The 13766-nt window shown below is 44.8% G+C and overlaps 1 protein-coding gene across 1 annotated transcript in view; it reads right to left on the minus strand.

The window, feature by feature from the left end:
• Positions 1 to 13766, minus strand: part of LOC126411401 (uncharacterized) — a 1067733-nt gene that overhangs the window by 306248 nt on the left and 747719 nt on the right.

The following is a 13766-nucleotide window of genomic DNA, read 5'->3' on the forward strand; positions in this document are numbered from 1 at the left end:
TCCTCCAAGCACCCATAATTTCTCTAGTTCAACAACACAAATCGTTGCACGAAGCGGTTTAAAATTTTTCCTGAACAAGGGACCCATGCTACAATACTTGTTTCGGTAATGGAAGCATTCACATAGAAAAGTAAGTACTTCGATGTACGACAAACGATACTGTTGTTCTTCTGATGTATGTGCCGGCCGGAGTGGCCGTGCGGTTCTGGGCGCTATAGTCTGGAGCCGAGCGACCGCTACGGTCGCAGGTTCGAATCCTGCCTCGGGCATGGGTGTGTGTGATGTCCTTAGGTTAGTTAGGTTTAATTAGTTCTAAGTTCTAGGCGACTGATGACCTCAGACGTTAAGTCGCATAGTGCTCAGAGCCTTCTGATGTATGTGTTCTGTCATCGCGTCTGCCATATCCAACAATGTGTGGTAAGATGTGAAACCGAAATATTACGGTATTTTGTAGAAGTTGGGCAACGTTTCTGACCCTCAGCGGTTGTGTCTGCATTCATTCTATGTAGCACTAGACAGGAAAAATTTTAACGCTCCGCTGGGATAATGAATAAAAAGGGGCTTCTTGTGTCTTAATATATCTGCTGCGATGCTTACAGACTAGCGTGTGGAGTGTGCAACGTCAGACAGTCGTTAAGGGGGACGTGAGATTAGATATGGGAACTACTAGAGCGGGTAAACTAAGCTCACTTCTTCGGGCAGAGCAGTGGCTGCGTTATATCAAGCGACGTGTTCACTGGCTGGCGGATCTCGCCCAGTTAAGCCCTCTGCTCGCCCCCCCCCCCCCTAACTCTACTGGTGTAGGTTTACTTCGACGTGTTTTCCGTCACGTAACGTTTTTGCAATTCGTTCCTTAGCTTGTCCCTCTTGCCGGATACTTTATCAACTGGAATTCTACCTATAAAGATGAGTCTTCAACCTGGCTTTTATTGCAGTGCCTGATGAAAACTGTCCTTAGTTGTATCCAAAATAATCCGACTGTGCATTAAATCTGATAATCGGATGTTAAGTGGACAACTTTTCATTCAGGTTCAAGGGAACCTTAATTTACTCGGAAGTGCAGCGTGCATACGATAGTTCATTGTGCTACTCCCATAGGATCGCTTTCTAAGTTTTAACAAACGACCAGCAGATACTGCTACTGAGATACGACATTGCTGGCCATTTGTTATTGTTCAAACAATGGCAGCTCAGAAATTAGAGCAGTAGTTTGTTTACAGTGAGTGTACAGTTAGCATATATGTTCTCTTTATTCCAGACAGTCTTTTAAATCATCTCTACTCCGACCATTATCAGTTATTTTGATGCGCAAATAGCAAGGATCGTCTACTTTTTTTAATGTCTCATTTCTACATATAATTACGCCAGCATCACTTGATTTAAGTCGACTAAATTCCGTTACTATTTTTTCAGCTGTACTGACGGTCGCCTTATAGTCACTCTTCAAGGTTCTATCCATTCCGTTCAGCTTCTCTTCCATGTCCTTTGGCGTCTCTGACAGAACTCTCTGGCCTGAACTTTAATTTCCTTACAAATTTCCCATATTTTCCTTCATTTCTTGCTCTATGGGTCATAAAGGACCTTTATTTCGCACAAAGTAAGTAAATACATGTAAGTGACATAGTGGAAAACGAACCGAGTTCTACGAGGCTTTCCGTGTTTGATGCCGTTGAGACAGGAAAGTCACAAAGCTAGAAAATTACACAAAAACGCAGGAAAACCTACAGAGTGTGGGCGTTTGGTGCAGGGGTTTACCAGTTGATCTTAAACACAAACTAATGTCATTTATTGCGTAGTAACAGACAGATAGACCCATTATTGTATGATTCCATAAATACAGAACCACTGGAAGCCAGCATATGCATAAAATATTTATGAGTATATGTACGGTGAGATTGAGAGTGGAACTGCTACATAAAGCTAATCGCAGGTAAGATAGATGACGGCCTCAGATCAATCAAAAATCCCCAGGAAGTGTATCCATCCACAAAAGAGGAAGCTTACAACTCTTGTTCGAATAATTTAATAATGCTCGTCAGTCTGATCCGTACCTACCAGATAGGATTCACAGCGGAAATGGAGAAGATCATTTAGTAAACGCGAAAGCGTCGTGGAGATGGTCAGCCAATTCTAGTGGCCGACGCTACAGGCAAGGCATTGAGCATCACGGTGCGGTATACTGTTAAAGTTCCGAGATCGTTCGTTCCTAGAAGAATCTACGAGTATATTGCTTTCTCCTACGTATATCTCGCAAAAAGTCCGTGAACGTAAAATCAAGAGAGATTCGAGCTGGCACGGAGGCTTACCAGCGATTGTTCTTTCCGCAGGCCATTAGGGACAGGAACAGGAAAAGTTGATGAGCAGACAGAATAACATCTGGAATAGGCTACAACCAAGACACACTCGTTCTCAACTCCTGCCTGTCTTTCGTGTCCTTCGACTCGTACACTGAGTTGACAAAAGTCATGAGACACCACCTAATATCGTGCCGGACCTCCTTTTGCCAGGCACTGTGCAGCAACTCGACATATCATCGACCCAATAAGTCAATGGAAGTCCTCTGCAGAAATTATGAGGCACGCTGCCTCTACAGCCAGCCACAATTGGGAAAATTTTGCCGCTGCAGGATGTTGTGCACGAACTGACTCTCGATTACGCCCCACAAATGTTCGGTGGGATTCACGCCGGGCGATCTGGGAGGCCAAATCATTCGATCGAATAGTCCACATTTGTTCCTCAAACCAATCGCGAACAATGGCTGGGTGACACGATATCGTTGTTTGGGGACATGAAATCCATGAATAGTTGCAAACGGTCTCCAACCAACCGAACACAACCATTTCCAGTCAGTGATCGATACAGTTGGACCAGAGAACTGAGTCCATTCCATGTAAATAAGCCCACATCATTATCCGTCCACCACCAGCTGGTACAATGCCTTGTTGACAACTTGGGGCCATGGCTTCGTGGGGTCCACGGCACACTTGAACCCTACCACCACCTCTTATCAACTGAAATCTGGACTCATATGACCAAGTCATGTTTCCAGTCGTCTAGGATCCCGCCCGTATGGTCACGAGCCCAGATGAGACGCTGCAGGCGATGCCGTGCTGTTAAAGACAGTCGCGTCGGTCATCTGCTGCCATAGCCCATTAACGCTACATTTCGCCGCACCGTCGTAACGGATTCGTTCGCCGTACGACCCACACTGATTCCTGTGGTTATGTCACGCAATGTTGCTTGTCTGTTAGCACTGACAACTCCACGCAAACGCCTCTGTTCTTGGTAATTAAGTGAAGGCCGCCGGCCGCTACGTTGTCCATGGTCAGAAACAATGCCTGAAATGTGGAATTCACGGCACACTCCTGACACAATGGATCTCGGAATATTTTATTCCCTAAAGAATTCCGAAATGGAAAGTCCCACGCGTGTAGCTCCAACTACCATCCGATGTCCAAAGTTGTCAATTCCCTCGTGCGGCCGTATCACGTGGAAACCTTTCCACAATAATCACCTGAGTCCAAATGACAGCTCCGCCAATGCACAGCCATTTCACACCTTGTGTACGCGATACTACCGCCATTTGTTTATGTCCATATCCTATGACGTTTGTCACCTCAGTGTGTATCTGCAGTCTGGTTGGTGTACTAGCCGCAGGCAGCCCCTTGCCCCTGTACTGTATCGCTTCCCTGACACAGCGCTGAAGCCGTCGGATGCCTAGCCTGCTTTGCGTATCTGGCATCTGGCGCTCAGACCGCTGCCCGCGCTAATGTGCGCCGGCCAATTTAGCGCCGGCGCTGGCGAGCCGGCAATTAGGCGCCCGAGGTGAGCAACCTGTAGTCCTGCAGCCGTGCCTGGCGCTGCCGGCAAGGCCACCTGCAGTTGCATCTGGCCCACGCCTTCTCATTCACTGATACACACACAGCCTACACGAGGCTAATACGCAACTTGCTCCTGTTTCCAATTACTATAAAGAAATATGTCTTCCATAGTACTCTAGTTTGTTCATAAGCTCGTGTTTTTATCACAGTGGAAACTTCCGTAAAACACACTGCTGTTCTGGAGTGCGATAAACTGCAACTCTCGTTCATCGTTGTTGATTCTGGAGCCGACGCTAACCAGCGCTCGGTACGCGCCAAAGGTTGTTAGTAACATTCTTTTGCCTTTATTGCAACAGGAAGGTGATGTGTTATTCCAACAGGATAACTCGAGTCCGCACACTGCCCGTGAAACTCAGTGTGCTCTGCAATACGAGCAGCAACTTCCCTCGGCGGCACGATTTCCGGACTTTTCTCCCATCGAGCACGTATGGTTTATGATGGGACGATAAGTGACTCGCGCAACTCGTGGCACAACGTATCCAAGGACAGTATCTGCCATCCATACGATCAACTGGATGCCAGAGTCAGCGCCCGTACATCCGCTGGATACCACATCACATACTAATATGAGTTGATGCGTGGTAGCTCGGAAATCATTACGCTACGGATATGTAAATGTAGTCATTTTATACACCCCATATGCACTGCTGCAACAATAAATATTGAGTGAACTGGAAACCACTAAATGCGTATACTAATTTTTTTTTTGGTAAGTGTATTTATAGAACCTCTGGCAAAGTGAATGATGAACTGCGATTGGTCACACATGTGTCCTACAACGATTCACCCAATCGTTAACTACGTTTTTAATATCCAGGCTGAACTGCAGAAATAGACTACCCTGTTGGATATCAGCGCTGCGATGTTCTCTGTGCAGCGCGGGATTAGCCGAGCCGTCTAAGGCGCTGCAGTCATGGACTGTGCGGCTGGTCCCGGCGGAGGTTCGAGTCCACCCTCGGGCATGGGTGTGTGTGTGTGTGTGTGTGTGTGTGTGTGTGTGTTTGTCCTTAGGATAATTTAGGTTAAATAGTGCGTAAGCATAGGGACTGATGACCTTAGCAGTTAAGTCCCATAAGATTTCACACACATTTGAACATTTTTGATGTTCTGTGAAAATCTGAAGGCAAAACAAACAACGACATCATAACTACACAGTCGGTAGCTGCAAAGACGTTTTCAGCATAACAAAAATGACTGGATATCGTTGTGTAGGTTGCCCTTGGGTGAATCGCAAATGCTTTCGCCTGCTTTATTTGCTTCCTACAAATCTGAAATGGAACAGTTGGAACTGTTTATGCATCCGTTGATAATTTTATTTATTTATTCATTTTTGTTCAGTGAAAGTATCACTTCGTTGTCCGCTAACATCTTTCGTCGTTCCTTTCGTAACACGTTGCGAACTATACACGTTTGGAGAGGTAAATGCGTAGATATGTTACAAAGTAACAGGAATATTTCTTACTATCGCGTGTTGTGTTAGTCCGACTCATGCGATTTTTATGTTGTGGTGTTGGTAAACATGTCAAAAGTATCTGCACAGTGTTAGTCGTGTAGGATATTTAATCTGCTTTCAGCTATCAAAAACGTTACGCGCGGAGTATCGACGAGCATTCATTCTGTGTAAAAATGGATTACAGAATTGGTAATAAATTTTGCTACAAGAATGCAATGAAATGCAGGAACGTTTTAGAAATGGTATAAATAATGCTTCTCGTGAGGTTGCGATTAGTAAAACAAAGATTTACGAGTGGCACAAGCGTTTCGAAGAACGCCGTGAAGACACAGAAGATGACGAGCGCCCTTACGCCCCAGCACATCACGCCGAATAACGACCAGAAAAGTCGCTGATGATGTTGGCATATCAAATGGCGTTTGAAGTAGTTTTTTTGGGATATATAGGGTACGGATCATGTGAGAACAAAATTTGTGACAATATTGAACAAGAACAGCGGCGAATGCCATTTGGAGTCGCCTGATGCAGCCAACGACGATTCAGAACTGTTGAAACGTGTCATAACAGGTCATGAAACATGAGTTTACGGATATGAGGTCGAAGCTAAGGCTCAGTCATCCCAGTGGAAGCATTATGGTCCGCCAAAGCCGAGAGAAGTTCGACAAGTGCGCTCAAACTTGAAGGTTATGCCCACTGTGTATTACCCACAATGTCGAACGATCAATAACGTGTGCTATTAACAAGTTCAACGCCGTTTACGTGAAGCAATACGAAATAAAAATCTACTCGGATTTCTAGCGGTAAAGTTAACGGTTTTTCCACCATAATAAAGCACCTGCTCACACTGTTCCCAAAAATTAGAGGCGTCGTTTGATGCACAGATGAGATTAAATACGCATCGCTGAGGGAGCTGAAAGTTATTCCAAACATCAAATTCCAGAACTGTTTTGAGGATTGGAAAAAGCTCCGGCACAACTGTACGAGGCCGTGCTGAGAAGTACTGCATCCGAATTTTTTATTACTCTTGTCACTTTCCCGCTTCGCTATCGCAAGTTGTAACAATCTGTCGTAGAGGGCTCCGAACTGTAGCGTGTAAGATGGCGGCGTGTAATGTAACATGTCGGCGCGTGAGAAACAACGTGCTGTAATGAAGTTTCTAACCGCAGAAGAGTTCGTCCACACATGTAGCAGCCTCTCCTTCAGCATGACAATGCCAGACCACACACGTGCGCTGCGACATATTTAACAATCCGACGCTTTGCATTCACCGTCATCGATCATCCTTCATACAGTCCCGAGTTGGCTCAATTCGATTGAAATCCGTTTCCAAAACGTAAAGAACAGATTCGAGGATTTTACTTTGATAGTGATGAAGTGGCGCAAGCGGAGGTGAGGTTGTGACTCCGTCAACAAAGTCAAACATTCTACAGTAACGGTATCAGCAAACTGATCTCTCGTTGGAAAAGTGTGTTCGTCGCCAGAATGACTATGTTGAGAAATAAATATGTAGACATGACGAATGAAACTGTAGAATGTTAATAAAGGTTGTTTCATTTAAAGAGCTTTAAGAGTTATCACATAAAAAATTCAGAGGCAGTGCTTTTCAGCACGCCCTCATATGATATACAATGGGGACTATTTTGAAGGGGATCACATTGACATACACGAGTAAATAAAATCTTTAAAAAGAAGAAATTGACGTTTTTTAAATACACCTAGTATATTTGACTTTGTGGCTTAGTTGCATCGTGTCGTCTATTGTCTAAGGATGACATGGCGGTAGGTCGGTACCGGAGCGCCTTCCGAGGCCTGTTCGGACGGGGTTTAGTGGTTAACACTTAATTGAATGTTTGAGAGTATTCGTCACCCTCTTTTCCATTCTGTTGGAATATCAAATTGCACAGTATGGTGGATGACTCAGCAAAGAGGAAAACAGTCACTGCAGGAGACTTCATGGAATACCTTGTGATACTGCCTCTATCCTTGAGAATGACCTCATCTCTCAGAGGAAGTGTGTCTACATGTTTCTTGAGGTATGCCATATCCTACTGAAGACACTCCCCCTAGAGCAAGCATACGCTTTATCCGCTTTTGTGATAGTGAAACAAATTTTTTGTGAGTTAAAGAGCAGTTGATTTAAGAGCCATCCGCGGGGCGGTAGGGGGCCTGGGCGTTCGCCAAATCAGGAATGCATGCATCTGGCTGTTGTCATGGCATGCACATTATGATGATATACAGGAAAGGGCTACACTTGATCACCGACCATGTTGAAATAAACGTCCTGGTTCATTTTCACGATAACCTGAGAAAGTGGGCCCAAGTCACATAAGAAAAACTCTCTCCCAAACATTACGAAACATCCTCTGGCCTGAACTACACACTATGGATTAAAAGTCTCATTGGGTCTTCGGTGTAGTCGACGCCTTGCATCATTTGAAAAGCGATATCGCGATTCGTCAGATCGCATTCCGCGCCTCCTGTCAACTAACGCCCAGTTTCTGTGTTGCTTGTACCATTAAAGACGTGCAGCTGCATGTGCCGCTGAGAGCAATGGCCATTTGAGAGGCTACTTGATTCCAGACGTCCAATGCAAATAGATCCCTTCGCAATGTTCGCTCGGAAACTGGCTAAGATGCAACAGCGTTCAAGGAGCAATTCCTGTGGGTCTGAAGCCGGTTGTCATTTACAAGGTGCCACACTCGTCTCCACTCCCAGTCGATTAGGATCTTTTTAGGATCACAGTCTTTACGCCCTGTTACATGTTTGAGAGCGGTAGCAAACCTTGTAGGGACATTGGACAAAGCTGATACACCAGCAAATAGGGGCAAATGTATTCACAGTGTGGTCATGTGCATGGCGAAACACGATAGTTCTTCTCTGTCATTCTGTCACGTCACTTCACTTCACTTCACTTCACTGCCACGACTTATGTCAGCGTTATTGGGTCACAAGGTCAACTGTCATCAGTTTTACACCATATACAGCGTTCCAAGAGACGAATGTGCTCTTTTCTTATGGTTCCGTACCTCGGCCGGTAAAAACGGAACCCTGACAGGATCGCTTCGTTGCCCGTCTGGCCGTCTGTCTCTTCGACTGTTAAAAATCGTTTTTCTCGGGAACGTGTAGACGTATCAAGTTCAAATTTATCTCACATATTAAGGTCTATGATACCTTGTTGGTGCAAAAAAGTGAAGCTTCTAAGTCAATGCAATCAGATACGGCCATTAATGACACTTATTTTGACAATCGCAGAATATTCATCAAAACCTACACGGTACTTCATGTTGATGTTGAATTATATGAAATTTGGAAAGATGCAATGTTTCACGCTACAACCACAAGAAAAAATCTGACAGTTGTTAATTCGTAATTATGTCACACGAAAAAATATTTCTTTTGATACTTTTTATCCGAAGTCTAACTTGAAATTAAAACGGTCAGTAGTTCTTCATTCAGACTGACTGGGTCACAGTAGTAAAAGTCAAACATCAGGCAAGGACTGACTTTCTTGCGCATACGATGTATTTCACAATTTGTCCATCATCAGATATCCAGGAGCGATTGCTGCACGTAGATATGGCGTTTCAAGCTGTACGTGAAACAAACATTCGCGACGTCTGCTTTAGGCCTTTTGTGATGGCAGGCGCGATGAAATCCATTTGGTAACTGAGCACTACACACAGCCACGTGGCTTTGACCTGAGTGCCTTGGGTCTACGTTCGCCAATGTTTGTTCCAGATACAACTTGAAACGTCATATCAACGTGCAGCAATGCCCCTGGATATCTGATGACGGATAAGTACAAAACACGTCATACGAGCAATAACGAGGCCGCAGCGCGTAAGTGACGAAGATAGTCCTGCGCTCGCTCGCTCAAATCAGCAGACAAACTACGTTCCTATACCTGTTAACTCGTAATTAGGCGTGTCCGTACAAACGAAAACTGAATCTTTTACTGGAATCCGCTACTATGGAATCTTACTTTTATTAGTCCTACAATGATGTGAAGTCAATGGGCCTACTTACAATTTGTTGCAGCTGTACTGGTGTACAATAAAATAAAATCATGCTAAAGTGATTATCAGTTGCATAAGGCACCACTTCCAGCATGTAATGAGTACTGTTAAGGGGGATAGGACCCCAAACGGGCCGACTTGGAGCAGGAGAGGCACCACAGGACATTTTATTTTCTACTGTCTATACTTTTACAAATAAATTCATAAAACTTTGTCAGCATGACCAGGAAGGATTCAGGATTCACACTCATAGCAGTGGAAGTGCAAAAAATAACAAAATAAATTTTTTTAGATATGAAATTTCATCATTTTTTCACTTACTGTTGACTGCATTTGTTGCTATAGGTACATTTTTCTTCACAAGTAAGAGAGATTCTTTGATGAATTTTGCACAGCATACAAACCATACTTACAGGTATATGAAACTCTAGAATTTTCCAAATCTATTAAAAACTGTCGTAAAAATTGAGATAATTAAGTACAAAATAGGGTTTTTTTTCTAAACATAAAGTATAAGGCGTAACAGCTCATTTATTTTTTCATAAATTAAATAGATTCTAGAGTTTCAGACACCTGTAAGTATGGTTTGTACGCTGTGCAAAATTCATGAAAGAATCTCTCTTACTTGTGAAGAAAAATGTACCTACAGCAACAAATGCAGCCAATAGTAAGTGAAAAATTATGAAATTTCACATGTAAAAAAATTATTTTATTATGTTTCTGAACTTCCGCTACTACGAGTGTGAATCCTGAATCCTTCCTGGTCATGCTGACAAAGTTTTATGAATTTGCTTGTAAAAGTATAGACAGTGTAAATTAAAATGTCCTGTGGTGCCTCTCCTGCTCCAAGTCGGCCCGTTTGACGTCCTAGCCCCCTTAAGCAGAAGAGACTAAATGCTATGAACAAGCCGTTATACCATTTATATCGAGTATTGATCGTGAATTAAATTTTGCTGTAATACTGTTAATCAGTAAGACTTCGTAATAGCAGATTCCAGTGGAACATGCAATTCTCTTTAGTACTTACACGCCCGGCTGCGAGTTAAAATGCTTAGAAACACATTTTGTCTGCTGAGCTGAGCGAGCGAGCGAGCGAGTTCAGGACTACCTCCGTGACGTACACGCCGTGGCCTGTCTTTCTCGTGGGCCTGGAGCAATAAAGTCATTCTTTGCCTGATATTTGACTTTAACCATTGTGACCCAGTCGGCCTGAATGCAGAACTGCTGATAATTATAATGATGGTTGCCTACCTCCAGCATGAATTCATGTAAAATTTATATAATTGAAATTAAAATATCCTCGAAAAATTTTTGAATTCCTGGAACCGACATCGCAATGTCAATGTCGATAACAGACTAAAATTGTCGAGATTCTCGATTCCCAGAATGGATGAACTGTTTACATGCACCACTAAGTTTGTACGGAACCCTCAGTGCGCCAGTCCTAGTCACACCTGGCAAATTTTGTTCTCCCTTGGTACTTCTAAAATAGTTAAATTACGACGTCCGTCGACTACAAAGTTATTACTACGTGGAATGACGCAGTTGTTCTCCCGTGCCCCCCTTTTCTCGGCTCCCTTTCCAAAAGCACACCCAGACGGTGGCGGTGGACGATAAGCAGCCAGCTGTGCAGCTCGCCTCGCCGCAGACACGCCCCACAGCCTGCGAAGCCGCCCCAGCGCTCAGCGCCGCCTTCCCCTGCGCCAGCCATAACAATAACTCCCGCGTCGGCGGCTTAATGGCCACACGGCCCGGAACTAATCGTCGCGGGCGCAAACGAGTGCATACGTATCACGGTAGGCGCCATTGTTTCTCCGCGACGTCTCCTTTTAAGCCTTTTGCGACGACAGGCGCCGTGCAATCTATCTGGTAACTGAGCACGGTACACAGGCTCTGGCTTTGACTCGAGTGTCTAGTGTCTACATACACAGTCTACTCACATTAATACAACAGTCTCGGAGATGTGACACTTGCAACGCTTAGTTCACGACGTATATCGTGTGAGTAGATTAACAGGCTTCCTATACGAACTCCGCCAGCGGCCGTCATGTGTAAAGGAAGCAGCACATCTCACCTGCAAAAGTGCACGATTGTCGGCTTAACAGTAATCTTGTACCTATTTCTGGGCGAAAATTGTCAACTGTCGCGTCTATTTATATTCTCGGTGGACTAATGAAAGCAATGTCAATAACAACCGGAGCTCCGCATTGTATTTCTGTCCAAAGGAAGTGCTGAATTCGACGGTTCGGGAAAGCGGAGCCGCATGTTACGGTGCAGCAACTCACTATCCGTTAGGCAATCAGATTCATCTTTAAGACGTGAGTGTGCGCAGGGTTCCAGCACAGATGGACGCCGTCTACACGTAGGCTATGGAGAATAACTGACGTTGCTCGACTTTGTCCAAACTGCACTGCTGCTGATTGCCGATAACAAACTGACCCTAGTTAGTTACGTTTGCTGCCTCGCAAGACAGAGAGGAATCTGTGTGTTCAGTGAAAGATGTCGAGAAAAATCCGCTTTGTTAGCATTTCTGCAGGAACAGAAACCTGCGAAGAGGATTACGGTATGGGTTAGTTGTACTAGTACAACTGCCCCTTCAAATAGAAGCTAAGCTCTGACAACTATGTTACAGATTCACTAGTCCAGATGTTGTTCGAATATTATTATTATTATGGGGAGAAATCATTAGAGGGAACGAAATGGGAAGAGAGCGACTATGTGTGAAAGGAAACCATAAAGTCGGGTTTGAAAGTGTTCAGCAACAATTCCGTAAGAGCTGTCTCCAACTAGTATGGGGATGCTTCTTTCTTGTTCACGGCCAATAGATGCTGCTGCGCCGGCCGGTGTGGCCGAGCGGTTCTAGGCGCTTCAGTCTGGAACCGCGCGATCGCTAGGGTCGCAGGTTCGAATCCTGCCTCGGGCATGGATGTGTGGGCTGTCCTTAGGTTAGTTAGGTTTAAGTAGTTCTAAGTTCTAGGGGACTGATGATCTCAGATGTTAAGTCCCATAGTGCTCAGAGCCATTTGAACAATTTTATTTTTTTTAATGCAGCTGCTCTCGTCATGGCGAGTGAGACAACGCAAAGAAGGTGTAATTAGTATATCTGAAATGGAGTGCACTCTGTTTTGAAACTTTATGGAGGATTAAAATTGTGAGATCAACCGGGACTCGAGCCTGGAATTTGTCCTTCCACGGGCAATGCTCTTACCTAATGAACTGTCTAGACTCGACTCACGACCTGTCCTCGAAACTCTCTTCCCGCCACTGCCTCTCCCCTAAACTAAACTCCGTCCGAACCGCGTCATCCCCTGGACGCAGATATGGAGGGACATATGGTCAGCACATCGCACTCCCGGCCACTGCCAGTTTACGAGACCGGAGTCCATACTTTTCAATCAAGTAGCTCTTCAATATGCCACACAAGAGCTGACTGCACTCTGCTTGCCAACAGCGATCAGCAGACCTTGATGGTGAACCATCTGTGTGCTAGCCAAGCCCGACAGCGCTTAATGTCTGTGAGCTGACGAGAATCGATGTGACCACAGCGGCAACGCCGTCGGCACTTCTCCCCTACCTTCCAGTTTCCACTTTAAGTTCTCAACCATACCTTGCTATAGACTAACATTCCTAGAAGGAAGGATCTTGCGAAAACAATGTTTTAACTACAGGCTAGGGGGTATATTTTGCGTTTAGATGGAAGAGAATCGCGCTAATATTCCATCAAAATGACTTTGGAATGTACAGGGGTGGACAAATATTTGCAAACACCAGAAACACAACACATTTATGTGCCCAATACGATACAGAAAAACTCTTTGGCGTTCAAAACAGCTTCCAAATATCTCGGAATGGATAAATACGTTTCTGTATAATCGTCAAGGGAATCTCATACCATTCTTCCTGTAAAACAGCAGCCAACTGAGGTAACGATGGTGGAGACGAATAGCGATCACGCATCCTTCCTTTAAAGTAAGCCACAAAGGCTCAACACAATATAGACACACCAAGCGAGGTGGCGCAGTGGTTAGCCCACTGGACTCGCATTCGAAAGGACGACGGTTCAATACCGCGTTTGGCCATCCTGATTGAGGTTTTCCGTGATTTCCCTAAATCCCTCCAGGCAAATGCTGGGATGGCTCCTTTGAAAGGGCATGGCCGACTTCCTTCCACGTCCTTCCCTAATCCGATGAGACCGATGACCTCGCTGTCTGGTCTCCTCCTCCAAAACAACCCAACCCAATATAGACATCTGGTTACTGTGATGGCGAGGGCCCAAACCTGGTCGATGTGAGCTGTGTAAACAGTGTCCTATCGTCTTGGAACACAATATCAACATTACGGGAAAAATGCTTTACCATTGGATGGGCGCGATCAGCTAAAATGGTCACATGATCCTTGGCAGTAATGCGACCTTGC

The sequence above is a fragment of the Schistocerca serialis genome, chromosome 1 (assembly GCF_023864345.2).
Source record: "Schistocerca serialis cubense isolate TAMUIC-IGC-003099 chromosome 1, iqSchSeri2.2, whole genome shotgun sequence".
NCBI classification, from domain to species: Eukaryota; Metazoa; Arthropoda; class Insecta; order Orthoptera; family Acrididae; genus Schistocerca; species Schistocerca serialis.